This window comes from Fukomys damarensis, unplaced genomic scaffold (genome assembly GCF_012274545.1).
Source record: "Fukomys damarensis isolate Sample0158 unplaced genomic scaffold, DMR_v1.0_HiC HiC_scaffold_15, whole genome shotgun sequence".
NCBI lineage: Eukaryota > Metazoa > Chordata > Mammalia > Rodentia > Bathyergidae > Fukomys > Fukomys damarensis.
In genome coordinates, this window is record NW_022900927.1 from 54,654,042 (window position 1) to 54,667,781 (window position 13,740).

The 13,740-nt window shown below is 46.8% G+C and overlaps 1 long non-coding RNA gene across 1 annotated transcript; it reads right to left on the reverse strand.

Annotated features, from left to right (window-relative positions):
* Positions 1-11,363: 11,363 nt before the first annotated feature.
* LOC104865619 lies at positions 11,364-12,549 on the reverse strand. Its single transcript, XR_781226.2, has 3 exons — positions 12,519-12,549; positions 12,228-12,400; positions 11,364-11,710 (listed from the first exon to the last, which is right to left on the reverse strand). It is a non-coding gene; the product is annotated as an uncharacterized LOC104865619 (long non-coding RNA).
* Positions 12,550-13,740: the final 1,191 nt, after the last annotated feature.

Sequence of the window (13,740 nt, forward strand, 5' to 3'; positions counted from 1 at the left end):
TTTATTTTGACATCCATTGTCACCAAGTCACTAAATTACTTGGGTGTTGGGGGCTGAGGCAGGAGGATTACCACAGGTCCAAGGCCTGCCTGGGCTACATAGTGAGTTCAAGGCCAGAGACCCTATCTCAAAAAAAAAAAAAAAAAACATTTCTTGGGGGGAAGTTGAACTTGCGATCTTCCTGCCCGAACCTCCCAGAGGGCTGGGATTATAGATGTCCACAACCACGCTCGGCTTCTTTCTGTTTTATACCTTAAAAAAAAAAAAAAAACATTTCTTGGGGGGAAGTTGAACTTGCGATCTTCCTGCCCGAACCTCCCAGAGGGCTGGGATTATAGATGTCCACAACCACGCTCGGCTTCTTTCTGTTTTATACCTTAAAAAAAAAAAAAAAACATTTCTTGGGGGGAAGTTGAACTTGCGATCTTCCTGCCCGAACCTCCCAGAGTGCTGGGATTATAGATGTCCACAACCACGCTCGGCTTCTTTCTGTTTTATACATTAAAAAAAAAAAAAAAACTCTTCCCACTCCCCTCAGGAAAAGAGAAAAGAACTCATGCATATGAATAAACACTCTTAGGTCTGCCCCATTAATTTTTCAAGCATGCCTGGACATGAACTGTGGCAAACGCAGAGACCTCGGTTCAGGTTGAAATCCTTGCCACAAGCGCGCTTTGCTGGAAAACCGCTTCCTAGTCTGAGGTGATACCTCCAAAGCTTTCTCGGTTGTGTCCTGGATACCTCCCCCTGCCAGCTCCACCTTCTTCTGTAGGCACCGAGAGCCGTGGAGTCTGTCCACTGTCACCCGGTGCGATCTGACTGTGTCTTACCTGGGCCTCCACGAGGTCCCTCTCGGTGCCTCTCACCTCGTGCAGGGTGACCTGCTTGTCACACGTCAGAGTCCATGAATCTAGGGTAGCTAGCGCCCGACCAGTGGATAACAGAGGGAGTACTCTGTTCCCTCCTTCTCTCTGTCTTCAGACGGGCTTTCTGGGGATCCTCGGAGGAACCCAGTGAGCTGCTGGAACCGAAGCCATCTGCGGAGTAGCCAAAGCAGTAGCTCCTCCTTGCCCGGGGTTGCCCTGCCTTGCACTCTTTGCTCCCCACTCCTGGGACCCTTTTTCAAACAAAATAGCTCAGGCTCTGTTCAGGGTCACTTAAGATAAGAAGGTGAATCGTGGCTTCTTGGGAATGGTCCGACCAAGAGGATAAAGCTTCGGCACCAAAGGGACCTAGTTTTAAATCCTGTCAAATTGTTTGACCACAGATAAATTACCTGCAACTTAAAAGACCCCACCGAGTTCGTCTAAATATTGCACTAGAGAGTTTGTGGCGGGCAAGGGGCTCAGCAGGGGCCTGGCACAGGGTAGCACTCAGCTAATGTCCATCCCATTGTCTTTATTCTCGCTCAAGGCTCTGATGAAATAAATGCTGAGAGAGTTGCTAGGTACAAATGGGAGTAGATGTGACAAGAGAGGGTACAGCGGGGCATGGCGGCCTGTAGTCCCAGCGACTGGGAAGGCTGAGGCTGCAGCATCACCTGAGCCCGTGTGTCCAGACCAGCCTGGGCCACAGAGCAGGACCCTGTTTCTGAAAGCATTGCTTAGTTAGTCATCGTCCTCACCACCATCACCACGAAGAGAGAGTTGTATGTGCAGAGAAAGCACGCCTCGTCTCTGAGAAGCAGTACACGTAGACGGATGCGTACGTGAACACTCACTGAGCTGAGCACTTCAGTGTGTGTGCTTTTCGTAAGTTATAACCTTTTTAAGTTAAACATTGTATGCATGTATTACATGATCCTGAAAAGGAAGGAAGGCATTCTGAATTGATTTCATTACCCACTAATGGATCATGATCCACAGCTTGGAAAATATTTACAAATCATTCCTGGAATAATCCTAGAATATATAATGCTCCCCTCTTAAGTTGGAGATTTCTTTCCCTACTATAAAACCAGATAGAGCTGTTTTTAATGAGGTCTACTGTCTACACCTCTGAGTGTAGAGCAAAACAATTTGCAGGGACAAAATAAAATGTTCTCAGACCTCAGGAAAACTGAAATTTGTATCACTGTCAAAACCCTTCTTCCTCCCTGTCCTCCTCCTCCTCCTCCTCCTCCTCCTCATTTTCGTCTACACAAGCACTGTAACACTGAGCTCCACCTCCAGCCTTTTTTCTTTTTCCGAGACAGGGCCACATTGCCTCAGCTTTCGCTCCTGCCTCAACCCCCTGAACAGCTGAGGAGAAGCTACCGCTTATGACAAGAGTCCTTATTTCTATCAAAATAGAAACTCTTTCTTTCAGGTTTTAAATGAAAACGCCCTTATTGACTCGCTCTCTGTATATTTATTTATATTTATCACACGTGTATTTTAGAAAGCGGTTGTATAAGAGCCACCCTTGTTTTCTAATAGAGGACTTAGAATCTGAGCTGAGGAAAGCACAGCTAAGCCACTGGGATTGAATGAGGACAGTGGCAGAGGCCACTGTCGCATTGAAACTGTCTAAGCGGGCCACTGTAGCTCCTATCACGCAGGGACCAGGATCCACACAGACTGCTGCGGTTAGGCTCCACCAGCAACAACGTTAAGAATAATCTTCCTGAGAATATAGATTATTTGTTTTTCATGACAGATTTTAAGACTCTGATGAAAAAGAACATTGCATGTGTGTATTTCTTTCGTGTGTGTGTATGTGTGTGTGTATGTGCGCGTGTGTGTATTTCTTGTGTGCTTTAAAAAATATATTAACAGAGGGTGAGGGTGGCTCTGTGGGACAGGGCTCACCTAGCATTCCTGCAGCCCTGGGCTTGATCCCCTGCACTCAACAAATAAAAATAAATCAATAGCAAAAAAGACTGGACATTTAAATGAAAAAAAATTAACAGTGGTTAATCCTGGGTGATAAGTATATGGATGGTAGTTATGGTTATCTTTGTATTTTTATTTTTAAATTTTCAAAAAAAATAATTTGCTGAAAACCCTTTAAAGTATGGACATGCACCAAAATCTTTGCTTATTGCTGCATAAAGGTTATGAGCATGCTAGACCTTTCCAGGAGGCCTGAATCCCAAGTCGAGAACTCTAAGGGGTAGAGCAGGTACAGGTCCAGTACCCCTGAGGCACATCCTCCAGACAGAACAGCCGGAAGCCCCTTCCTGGAACGGACCGGAAGCAGCCCATTCTGGTTCTGGCTGAGCACATGGGACCCTGCCCCTGCTGCTGTGGAAGGCAGCTGTGAATACAAATTACCCTTAACCCATGCATTGCCTGAATCTGAAGATAATCTCTTTTCAAAACTCCAACATACCTAAAGGGACAAGCCAGATGTGATGGCGCATGCCTGTCCTCCCAGCACCCAGGAGGCTGAGACAGGAGGATCGCTGTGAATTTGAGGCCAGCCTCGGCTCCATAGTGAGACCCTGTCTCAGTAAACAAATAAATAAATGAATAAATAAGTGAACCATAAAGCTCTACTCTACTCAATGTCCCCAGATAGATTCATAATCAGTTTTCGGGACTGGCTGAAGTAGAAAAAGGGAAGAAAGAGCTTCCTTGAAAACTGTAGTAGGCACAAATTCCTTATCCACACTCAGTCCCTTTCAAATCCAGGAGGATCCGTGCAGCCCGTTCCTTCTTCTCCTACTTGTCATTGCTTCTCTTCCTCTCCCTTCCCCCTTAGCCTTGCCCTGGGCGTAGGTTCACTTAGATCGCGCTGTTTCCTATGCCCCGTTATTTTTACATATTCATGCAGCATTTGTCCACTTAACCTCACACTATTTATTAAGCATCTTCCATTTGTCCGACACTGTGCTAGATTTGGGGAACACAGGATGGAGAATACCTGTTCCCTGTCCTCAGATACCTCACATTCGGCTATATTAAGTGAGTTTCGGACATTTAAAAAATTTATCCTTTCAACACTGCTAAAGTAATTATTATTTTTACACTTGATCTTAGCCAACAGGCTGAGAAGCGATAGTAATTATTGTTATTATGTTCAACTGAAATTCAAACACAGTGAGAAACTGGCTACACTTGTACGGCAAAACAAGCCAAAGACCCGAATGTGAGGCATAACGGGGCATAGGAAACAGCGCGATCTAAGTGAACCTACGCCCAGGGCAAGGCAAGTCAATGCATGTGGAAAACACAGGGTGCACTCCATGTTACAGAGAGATGAACATAAAAATCTGGGTGGAGATCCAGGTCAAAGTCACTAGAGGTGGACTACTGATGAAATAATTCCACCTTCCAGAGTCTTCATTTTCTCACCCGCCGAATAGGGTAGTAGCACTGTCAAGCTCACTGGGTGAGGATCAGATGAGACAAAGGACATAAAAGTGCAGGCATGGCTAGTCATACAATGCTATGGTCTAAAAGTGTCTCCCAAAGTTCCTATGATGTAGGGGCTGGGGATTTAGCTCAGTGGTTCCACCACCTGCCTTGTGAGCACAGGGACCTGAGTTTGATCCCCGGTAACAAAAAAAAAAAAAAAAAGTTCCTGTGTTGGAAACTAATCCTTGCTATGGCTCAAATATAGCGTGGCTTCCCCGAAACCCATGTTGAACTTTGACTGTGCTCCAACAGAGCTGGAGATGGGGCCCGGGGGAGGTATTCAGGGCCATGGGGCAGAGCAGTGATGACTTCGCTGTTGCAAGGGGAGGCTCTTTTCCACATGCATTGACTTGCCTTTCTGCTATCTGCTGGGGCTCAAGCCTCATCAGAAGCCAGACAGCAGTCGGCATCACGCTCCTGGACTTTCTAGCCTCCAGGACTAGGAGCCAAAATAAATCTCTTTCCCTTCTGGGTTACCTAGTCATAAGTGTATTCAGTCACAGGGCCAGAAAATGAGCTGAGGCAATCCCAAAGCAGTAGCGCTGACAGGCAGAAAATTGGAGAGGGGAGTGGGTTTGTGTGGCTGTCGTAGGTACAGCACTGAGACTAAGCCACGGGTACAAACGAGAATCCCTGGCAAAGGGGTACAATAGGAGAGTTAAACAGAGCTCCGAGTCAGTATGGAGCCCTGGGGAACAATGCCCGTTAAGCACCAAAGAGAAAGAAGGGGTGGGAGGGTAGGGCTGATGGGAAACCCAAAGGAACGCCCAAGATGGCCTGGGAAGAGAGAAAGTCAAGGAGGGAGAAGTGGTTGACAAAATTAAATGAGGCAGAGAGATCAAATAAATGGACTGAAGGTCACACATGACATCTGACAACTGCAGTGGACCCTTGAGTTACGACCAGCCTAACATACAAACAACTTGGGCTATGACCAGAATTTTGGTTTTAACTTATGACCGAAGTCTTGAATGCCAGCCACTTGTGCTTCCAGATGTGCTCAGATACAGATTTAACCCTTAGAGAGTTCTGGAAGGAACATTACAATGTCCTTTCCTGTGTTGGGTCAATGTCTAAGGACACTGAGATCTGCCTGTTTCCAGGAGAGAGACTTTGAAGGCTGTGTAGAGGAGCCGAGCCTTTAATTGGCCAACTTGAGGTACAACCGGCCCCGGGAATGAATTGAATTCAAAAGTCAAGGGTCCACGGTAGCAGCCACCTGTGCAGTTTTCATAAAGCAGAGTGGTGGGCTGCGGAGGTGGTCCTGTTAACACCCACATGAGGTCATCGGTCAACAGGGGAGCAGGAAGTCACAGAGAAATGGAAAACAGAACGGGCAGTGTCGAGGGAAGGGGCGGCCACGCAGCTGGGCCTCGGGGGCTGCTGGACACTTGGAGGGATGAAAGAACCCTCAGGTGGCTGCTAAGGACGCTCGTCCCTGGCCCTGATGCGCACTCTCCCAGCTTCTGTCATTGCTGTCTTTCCATTCCCACACCCACTGAGCAGACTGGAGAGAGAAATTGGGGAGCGGAGGACAGGACTGCCTGGGACAAGAGGAGACCGAGTCATCAGCTCATCTCTGCTCCCTCCGCCTCCCCGATTAGAATGGAGTTCCTGGAAACCCACGGCCAGCGGCCCACACACGGCAGGGAGGTAGACAAGGTGTCTATTCTTGGGTAATGGTTCATAAGGTCAGTGAACAGTGTGCAAGACCTACACTTGCCTACAAAGAAGGAGGAAGTGTGAGGCCCCGATGCCTGACTGAAAGCACTCACAGTGCAGCTGAGAAAGCAGAAAAAGCAGACAGTGGCCTGTGATGGCAAAGGCTCCTATCCAACGAGGGGACCCCAGGGAGGTATAGGAACCATGGCCGGTGGTGCGGTGACCCAGAAATGGGGAAGAAAAAACACATTGTGGGGATTATTTGCTTAGTGTATGTGTGTCTAAAAGCAAAAATTGCCTTCATGGGATGCACTGCAAAATGCCAATAAAATTACACATAAATCGTGAGGCAAATCTGCAGATGTAAGAGAGAGACCAAGAGCCATCACATACGAGGCCGTGGGGCCACAGCCGTGCAGCTTACTGATCTGGAAGTGGGGCCCTCCAAAGACCCACAGTTCACCACCCACAGCAGGACCCCACGTGCCAACAGCACAAGCTGGAGAGGAGACCAGAGGCAGAGGCAGGCAGGTAGGAGGTGCTGACGGCTGGCCCTCTCCCTCCTCTCTGTCAGGTATCGTGGGAGAGAAGAGGCGAAGAAGCTGGGAGAAACCGTGAGCCAGAACAAGACGCCAGCTGGAAGGCCCTGACCCTTAAAATCCGTACATTTCTACAGTCTGTGGTTGGGGGATTCTGTAGCAAATGGGATTTACCCATGACACTGCAAAGTACTGATTAAGGGGCGAAATGAATCCATCCGTACTTGCACCTCCCATGTGTTTAGAATGTTCACATAGCCACTTCCAAAATATTAGTGACAACAGATACACAAATACATGCGTGCATATGAACAACCATATCAAGGATTCTAGCCAGTTTTTAGTAAAACAGAAACAGCTTTATTCCCTGGGAGGCATCCATTGTGCCCTACACTGAACCTAGGACCTAACTATTAATTTCATTTTATCCTCACCGAAAATGCCCTGTTATTCGCGCTTCTCCGATGAGGAAACCGAGGCGTTAAGAGATTTAAGTAAGCAGTCCGAGGTCTGGTGAGTGGCTATCTGTCTCCCCAATGCTTACCTTAAACCAGGATTCATGATATTATCTTTTTCATACTTTCTACCATTTCATTTTATAAATGCTTAAACTTAGTTCAACTGAATATATGATTATATTTAGTAACAAAAATTTCTAACATAAAAGTCTTCTAATTTGGGGGCTGATGATTTAGCTCAGCATCATAGCGCCTGCCTCGCAAGTGTGAGGTCCTGAAGTCTTCTAATTTTTACTACAGGGCTTATCACAAGCCTATTAAAAAAAAAAACAAAGAAAGAAATTGCTAACTTGCCTACCAAGATGTATTGCGCTTTAGTTTAGAATAGCACTTGTGGTGATCTTAAGGGATTACACAGCAGGTAGAAGGTGGCTGGTTCTAGCTGTGCTTTTATAAGAACCAGGAATAGATCGACCTTGTAAAAGCCTAATCTTTTTGTGAAGTTCAAAGGCACTGTGGCCCTTTCTGCCACCCGCACTATGAAACTCAGTGTGTTCCAAGCACTTTGCATAACACATGGCACATAATAGATCCTCAATGAACGTGTACTACATGGATATTATGTATACGCCAATGTACTCGGAACAAAAAAAAAGTTCATCTCCCCCTAACATTGTAACTGTAGTATTAATGAACAGCTATGCTTTGGTCTTACTTTCCTTCAACTCATTTCTGTTTACTACCCTGTCTTCGGAGCTAACCATCTCGATCAGGACTTATCACCAGACCCCAAAGCCGGGTCTCCTAGGTGAACCTCTCTCCGTTGCTGTAATATTTATTGCTCTATTCATTCTTGTCTGTAATGTAACCCATGTGCTGAGATTTGGTTCCCAGGTTCTCTGAGCCTTCTGAGAGTTGTAGGGCAAGACTCTGCTTGTCCCTTCCTGCTCACAGGTGGTGTTGCAGAGCCAGTGCAAAGCCTTTTAAAATGAACTGAGAGTTTTCTCCCCCTTCTGGCCCTTAACTTCTAACCCACCGCCCTCTGCCTCATGGCAGCATCTGGCCTCTGCCAGCCAGGCCAGGCCCGATCTTGTTCTCTGGACGTTTGAAGAAGGAATCCTAAAAGTAGTACTGCTCTCACTCCGAAATCATTCATCTTCATGGGGAGAAATGTTTTTCAGAGAATGTAAATGCAGCCAATCTGGGAGATCTTGGTTGATTATTTACTGTTACTTAACCTTCAAAAGATTCCATTGCAGAAAGGTAAGGCAGTGTTCATACAGTTCACAGCCCGGGTGACTGCTCTTTCCCTGCATGATCAGCGGCACTCAGCCAGATAGTTTGGGCCTGAATGCACAAAGACCAGTCCCACAAACCCCTTCACTTCCCAGAATGCCTTTCAGTGGATATTCAGAGCTGAAGGAGCTCAGTTTTACATCACTCTTGAATTATTAATGTGCCTGCAAATTGGCTTTCCCTCGGCACATGAGTCTCCTTAGCCAAACTTCATGGAATGGAGGGGAAGCTGTGATATAATTTTGGAAATATAATTCAGCGGTTCCACTGTATCATAGGATTTGAGTTGTCAAGCCAAATCCTTGTGCAGAGATAAGAACTATTCTTCTTTAGGAATATTATTATTGTTATCATTATCATTATTATTATTTATTGGGAGTAATTACTGATAATATACAAAGGCAGTCTGCAAAATAGTCATCTACTAACACCATGCGAAGCATGTGTAAAAGACCCCATTTAGGGACGTGGGGAACATTACTCACCTCTCTGGGGGTCCCTACAACTATAGTCAGTAAAAGTAGAGTGATTTATGGTACATAAGAGAGAAAAACAAAATGACACATGGTAAATGGATTTAAGCAAATAGAAAAAATAACAATGCTTTCTTCAGTAGGGCTGTTCCATAGCAGGACTAGCAATGGGATAAAAAAAAAAATCACAGAAGCACCCCTAGTGGCCACAGCAAATCAATGGTTTATCCCCGTACGTAAGAACATACAGTGTACACCATCAGGACCCAGGTCTTCGGCCTTTCTCTTCCGTTATCCTCAGCCACAGGACTCAAGGTGGTTGCCGGAGCCCCTAGCTATTCCATCCATGCCCCGGGAAAGAAGAGAAAGGAGAAAAAAGACAGAAGGTGTCTCTATCTTCCTAGAAGCCCCGAGCATAGAGATGCCAAATTTGACAAATAAAAAATGCATAAATATATGACATGTTTTATGTATATTCATATTATTTGTTGTTTACCAAAACTTAAATTTAACTAGTGCCCTGTATTTTGTTTGGCAATCCTGGCCACCCGAAAATATCTCCTTAGATTTCTTTAACCACCCCTACAACAGGGGAAGCTGGGAAATGTAGTCTTTTAGCCCGGTACAGTGCCACGTTAGAGTTCTTCTGCCAAAGAAGAAACAGAGTGAATACCGAGTAAATGCAGGAACCTTTGGGAGAAAGATGAGTGGGGAATGAAGACTGCACCTCATCCATTCCCAGTGTCCTCTGTGAAGAACTCTTTATATCAGGCCCCTGGAGTCTCACTGGCTCTGACAGCTCATGGCCTTTTATGTCTTGGCTCTAGGTACAAAGTAAAGACACTGATTGTTAATAATATACAAGAAGTGATATAATCAGGTGGTTACTCTCAGACAGTAACAGTACTGCCACCCTTCAAGAAATTTTTAGAATTGAAATCTGAAAGAAGAAATCTTCCCTTACAAAATATGTGTGCGTTACAGATGGCAGGCAGGGCCAGGAATGCCTGAGGAATTTGCTGTATTTGAAGTCCAACTTACACCATGCTTCCTGGCACCTTTCACCCCCATTACAGGATCACAAGATTGTCTCCCCAGGTATCAGCAGCTCCAGCCATGGAGAAAAGAGTGAGAGTAACATCCACTGTAGGAAGCTATCCTTGGACACAGTGTATTGGTCAGTGCTCCCTCCGTTGCTGAGACAAAAATATCTGACATCCATAGCCCAAAAAACAAAGGGTTTGTTTTGGCTCATGGCTTTGGAGGTTTGGATTCATGGTCAGCTGCCTCCAAGGCAAAAACATCATGGTGGAAAGGTCTGGTGGAGGACCGAGGCTCTACTCCAGGCGGTCAGGAAGAGCTGTAGAGAAGGAGGGACTCGGGATAGGACATAACCTTCAAAGACCTGCTCCCAAGGGCCTACTTTTCCAACCAGCCTCCACCTCCTAACAGCACATTCCACCATCAAATTATCAGTGGACTCATCCATTGATGAGATCTAATTGCCTTCCCAAATCCCTACAGCTGAACAAATGAGACTTCAAAAGGGCATTTTTAGATACAAGCCATAACAGACAGCTCAGTGGTCCCTCCTAACTCAGTGTTATTTCCTGATCAGTATCGCTAGAGCACAATTTACACTAGGTAGTATCCTTAAAGTAAAGATAGCGACCGGTGGGGAAAACGAACATGAATTAAAATCCCTTCAATATTTCCCTTGAAAAATTTCAACTTGGGGGTTTCTTTTGCCTCTTCGTGGATGCTTACAGTTACTACCAGATGTAAGCCAGGATTCCAGCTCTTACCTAGCTGGCCTGTGGAAGTTTAATAAGAACCAGTCTCTTCTTCCAAACCACACTTAGTCCCCTCCAACCTATCCTCAGGCCAATCCCCTGGGTTAACTACTGGCTTTCAAAAGCAAGAAGGCTCATCTTGGAAGCCTGGGCCTTGGCCCTTCTGTTTCCCTGGTTCAGCACCTCTCTCTGGACTGGGCAGACTGCCTTGCAAAGGCGCTGCTACAGTAAACCCGGTTAGTGTCTTCAGCCTAGGGTTTTAGCCACATTCATTTCTGGGCCTGTCATATGCTCTCTCGCTATTTATACTGCTCGGGGTCAGCTACTTGATACTTAATAAAATTTGCCTCCAAGCTGTCCTTCAGGGAAAGTGACCTGTCTGGGGGGAATGCTGTTCCAGCTTTATAACCCCTGATGATTGCCCAATGTCCTTCAAAAAGGTTGCGGGGCCGAGTGAGGGGAGGTCCGAGCCACTTTCCTGGCATTCAGTGGCACGGAATGCTTTAGTGTAAATATAATTCTATCCCCTGCTTTCAGGAGCCCTTTCCAGCCAACCTCTCGCACATGGGATCAACTGTAGGGTGAACACGGTGGAAACTGAGCCTCTGTGCAAAGTCAGGACACGCAGAGTTCGCCAGGGATGATTTTACCAACCCTTCAGTCATTTCTGAAAGCACCGAAGAGAATGTAACAGAGGCCAGAGTGGATTTATCAGATGGAAATAATAATCCATTTATGACCCAAAATGAGACTGCCAGGAAAAACAAACACACAACAAAAGTACATTTTATCAGAAGCCTTTGCTGCCCAAGGTCAGCGGGGTACAGGGTACTCAGTGTTCGGCTTCCCAGGCCAAGATCTACAGTAAGTCATGCCCTGCTCTGCTGTCAGCCAGTGCAACAGCCTTCACCACCTGGCGGCAGAGAGCTTTCGTGTCATCTGAGCGTGTGCTGGGCGGATGGTTCGCATTTCTGATCCCGATGTGGGGCCGTGCCGCTGACACTTAGCAAGTGCTCGGGCCTGCGCGTTGTGCAACTGCAAGCGGTGGCGGGTTTAGGGCGTCATCCCCGGGGTCTCTCCTTCCAGCCTGGCCCCGGCTCCCGCGGCTCTCTGCCCCTGAGGTGTGTGGAATGGCTCTGCTGTCAGCGCCTGCGTGAGATAAAGGCCAGGGCCATGGGCTGACCCTCTTCGGGCACCGATGCCCAGGAGGCTGTCACGGGCCCCAGATGGCCCCCGCACGCTGTGCGGAGCGAGAACAAGGACTGTTACGCTGAAGAAGCGCAAGCCACACGGAGGATTGGGGCCACTCGGACCACAGACCGGAAGTGATTTCCCCAAAGCAGGCAGTTCTAACCCCGGCAGGTGCGGCTCCGATGACTGGGTCTCTGGCCCCTGCCGTCCTGCTTCGACTTACCTGGAGCACAGTGAGAAAGCGGGCCAAGTGCTTCTTTGGTGCCCTCTCACCTCCGGGCCCTGTACCCGGGCCAGCTTCTGCCTGGCTCTGCCTCCAAGCGGGTGCCCGTTCGCCCCACAAACTTGGCACACCTGCTCCGTGCCAGGGGCTGGGCGAGCACCACCGCGTGACCCCTGCAGCCTCCTGCCTGGGCCTCTTCTCCTGCCCATCGCAGCCCCACCGCGTCCCCAGACTACCCTTCCCTCCTCTCACCTCCTGCGACGCGTGCCCTTCCAGCGTTGGAAGTGGTACTACTCCCCTACTCCCGATAGTTCTCATCGTAGTAAAGGGACACGTCACTCTCACAAGAGCGTTGCTTCTGGTAGGCTTAGATTAATTGCAGGAGTTTCTGCACATTCAAAGATGACGGTGGAGAGAAGCCATGCCTTCCACAGAATGAAAAGGTGACTAATTGGAGAAGTTGAGGCTCAAGGAGGAAGGAATACACCGTGTGAACAGAACATTCCAATTTCACCAGGTAAACAAGTTGCCTCTTCCACCTACCTCCTCACTTATTAGTAAGCTATGTGTGTCATAGCGGATAAACTCCAGGGCCGGGCTACCTCGATTCAAATCCCAGCTCCGCAAGTTACAATCTAAGGTAGGTGCTCGATCTGTGCTCCTTCATTTTCTCATACGAACAAAGGAATTTTAGAAATATCTCAGTGCATCTCACACGGTGGTTTAGGGATTAACATACATGAATATGTATGAATTCTTTGTAATTCCGGCATGCATAGTAAGCACTCTATAAATATTAACTTTGATTCTCCATGAAGCTGACTGTGCTTTCTACTTTGCAGGCAGATTCTCATGGGAATTATTGCATTCAAAAACGACGACTTGTTATTCAGGCAGCAGTTTCCTCATCTGCACAACAGGAAGTAGTGAATGAAATGGGGGGGGCGCAGAGGACAGGTCACGTGACCGTGTGCTCATCTCTGATCTCCATGGTTTCATGACCTTGGGGAGCTCATTTAACTTCTCTGCATCCCTGAAATTGAAATTGGTCTGCATTTCCCAAATTCAAGGCCATTCATGCAGCACCTGCAGACCTTGTGGTGTTTCAGTTCCATGTTCTTGTACACAGCTTGATAATTTTCCTTTGGGTAATCTTGAGAAGAAACCAAGTGCGTTGCTGGCCATATTTTTATTTATTTATTTATTCTCCAATCAAGTTTATTGGTCCATTTAAGGCAAACAATACAGTTACATTTATCATTGGGATCTTATACCTTTACATGATATATTTTGGTTCTTGTTTTTTCCCCATACACCTGCCCTCCCTTCACCCCCTCCACCCTTCCCTATTGACAACGTTTTTTTGTTGTTTTTTGTTTGTTTTGGCTTTGGTTTTGGTACTGGGGATCAAACTCGGGTCCTCGGGTTTGTGAGGCAGGCAGCAGCCCCACTGAACTACATCCCCAGCCCTTGGGTATTCTTGAAATCAACTCCATTGAAAGCTTCAGAGTAAATAGTGATATCCATGTACCCCAGAAATTTGCTGTGCTGGGTGTAGATTTTTCTAATGCATTCTCAAATAATATTCAAATCATCTTGTATGCCACCAGTGATAGGTACATACCATTTTAGGAAATGCTGGATTAGATATAGCACCAGGTAGTTCTAAAATCTTCTCAGTTGCATTCATCTAATTTTCATTCTACCATTTAACTTTGCACGTGTTTCTTTATATTTTTTGGACTCCTTCAGAGAGCACTGTGGC